Source organism: Suncus etruscus, chromosome 6 (genome assembly GCF_024139225.1).
Source record: "Suncus etruscus isolate mSunEtr1 chromosome 6, mSunEtr1.pri.cur, whole genome shotgun sequence".
In the NCBI taxonomy this organism is placed as follows: Eukaryota; Metazoa; Chordata; class Mammalia; order Eulipotyphla; family Soricidae; genus Suncus; species Suncus etruscus.
The window spans coordinates 136,845,343-136,848,055 of record NC_064853.1 but is presented as its reverse complement, the minus strand read 5'-3'; the positions used below and the strand labels follow the sequence as shown (position 1 = coordinate 136,848,055).

The following is a 2,713-nucleotide window of genomic DNA, read 5'->3' as shown; positions in this document are numbered from 1 at the left end:
ACGCATTGACCCAGGTTTGAGCCCCAGCATCCTGTATGGTACCTGAACCTGCCAGGAGTGATTTCTGAGCACAACCAGGAGCACTGCTGGGGGTAGCTCAAAACAAACAAACAAACAAACACATAAAATTATTTCACAAACATAGTAAATTTGAACATAGTGGCTTTGAACAGCCACTCCAAACTTGTCCTATTAAATCTACTCTTCCTTCCCATAAATTAGTCACATTTATATTCAACTGAATCTGGTTTCCTCTAAATTCTGACCCCATACACTCTCTCTTCTAGACTATTGTCCCCCAATGCACAATACAGACCAGGCAAATGGCCTGGGTTGAGGTGTATATGGGGTGCATTTACTGTACCTCCTCTTTCTATACAGCCAGTGTAAAGAACACAGGCTGTGGTAAGAATTGGGAGGCCTTTTCTTTTCTTTTTTAATTATTTAATATATATAAAATCCTTCACTAGTGCAACATTCCCATGACCAATATCCCAAGTGTCCTTCCTTCCCACCCCACACAGACCTGTACTCTAGACAGGCTTTCTACTTCCCTCATTCAGTCACATTTTGTTATGATAGTTCTCAGTGTAATTATTTCTGTGACTGCACTAAACGATCTCTGTGTTGAACTTCATGTCAGGAGCTGGACTCTCCAGTCCTTCTCTATTTTTTTTTATTTTTTCTCTTCTTCATAACAGACCCACATAACTGGAACCATCTTGTTCCGCCTCTCAAATTGAGGGGGAAACAGTGGGGGGTACCAAAACCAAATACTTGTATGATCACTAAGTGGTAATAAAAATGATTGGACATAGGCAACAAACCCTAAGACAGTGACGGCAGAATCGATGCCCAATCTACAGCAAGATAGACATGGAGGGGACCACTTATACTAGCAGCCTGAGGGGTAAGAGAGAGGGATAGGGGACACATGCTGGGAACAGGGGCGTTGGGAGGAAAACTCTGGTGGTGGGAATTCCCCTGATTCAATGTCGATATGTACCTAAAATATTACTCTGAAAGATTTGTAATCCACTTATTCAAAATAAAAACTATTGTTTAAAAACTCTACCTTTATTACATTGTAATGAAGATTTTTTGAAATATTTGTCAGGTTATCTATATTTATGGTATGTCTTATAATTATATTATTCTGGGGAATGGTCTCTGTGCACTAGAAAATAAGAGATATTTTGTTTTTTGAGATTAGAGGGCTCTTTATATGTCAGTTTACCCTAGTTCTTCTCATTTCTCATTAAGCACTATTGTATCTTTACTGACATACTGTATGGTTGATATGCCTAATGGCTAAAGTGGAGCCAAAGCTTCCACTAATATTGTGGTTTCATAAATTTATTCTTTACATCTGTGTGCAAAAGTATTATAAACAGCTGACCCTTTATTTGGCACATGCATGTTGGTAACAATGGTTGTTGATGTGTTGTTCCCTTAACCAATAAATTTTATCTGTCCCATTCTTTATTTACTTTTTTAGACTGGATTTTTTTAATTTTTTATTTTTAATTATGAGAAAAATGATGCAAAGAGGACAATGTAAAGTTACAGTGGAAGGACAATCGCCCATAAACAGAGTTCTCAGAAGAAATTCCCTTGATGATGCCTAAATATTGAACTTACAAAGAACATTAAGAAAAATAAGGCAGAACCCATGTACAATTACTTTGTCCACAAGTCCCCAGATTGTAGTAGTACATTATAACATTTCTTAGCAGTACACAAAGCAATCTAAAGCCATGAAATTTATGTGACTCCTTAAACATTGAAGGCATAGTATTTTTTTTATATTTTTATGCACATGCATATTGGTTTAAGTTAACATCAAAAGTTTAAGAGGTTTTTTTAAGGGTTAGAGTCAAAGGAGCACAGTAAAAACGGTGTTAGAGTGGCAAATATTGTTTGCATACACCCACCAAAATATGGGGGACATGGAAAGAAAAAGCCTTGGTCTAAATACAAAGAGACCCTACCCCTGAAGTTTCCTGGCATAAGACCAATTCTAGACTCCAGGAAAACTAGTTTGTTCAATCCAAGTCATTGTCTGCAGTGCCAATACAGTTTTATTTTTCACGCAGTATCTATTATTGGCATCAGGTTTCTGTATTAAAGATCCTGGAATCTGCACATCCTACATTGAAGTCAGGCTGGTGTGGAGTATCCTCTAGTTTCACCTCACAATTAAGGCGCAATACAGAAAGCCCAGTCCAGTAAGCAGGTCATTGTTGTTGTTAAGTCTTCTCAGTGTTAAGAGCGGTCTCTTTTGAGTAGGTAGATGTCAGAGCAGCGGTAGGGTCTTTCCTGGTAGAGGATTGCCTCCAGGTGACGTAATAGACAACCTCGGATATTTCATAGATGTCTTCCATAAATCAGGGTTGAATGGAAAATTTCCATTTTTTCTGAGGCCTGTGCCAGCTCATTATGTCAATGTTCAGGGTGTAAGGTCCCATTGCACTACCAAGATTTGTGTGTTCCCATCTATATTAGATAAGAACTTATATGTATCTATAGTATTTTTCCGCTTTAATGTACCTAAGCAAACAAGAAAAAAAGCCACTTGGCGGTTTCGGAGTATATGGGGGTGTAAGAACACATCCAACAATACCCATGACTTGGTTCAAACATAGGCATTAAACTGAGGGACTCTTTCACCAAATTCCTATTGAACAGTTCACAAAGAGAAGAAAAGATAAAA

General features: G+C 37.9%; 1 non-coding gene across 1 annotated transcript; it reads right to left on the bottom strand.

Annotated features, from left to right (window-relative positions):
• Nucleotides 1-289: 289 nt before the first annotated feature.
• On the bottom strand, nucleotides 290-422 carry LOC126012538 (small nucleolar RNA SNORA51). Its single transcript, XR_007496996.1, has one exon. It is a non-coding gene; the product is annotated as a small nucleolar RNA SNORA51 (small nucleolar RNA).
• Between the last annotated feature and the right edge of the window lie 2,291 nt (nucleotides 423-2,713).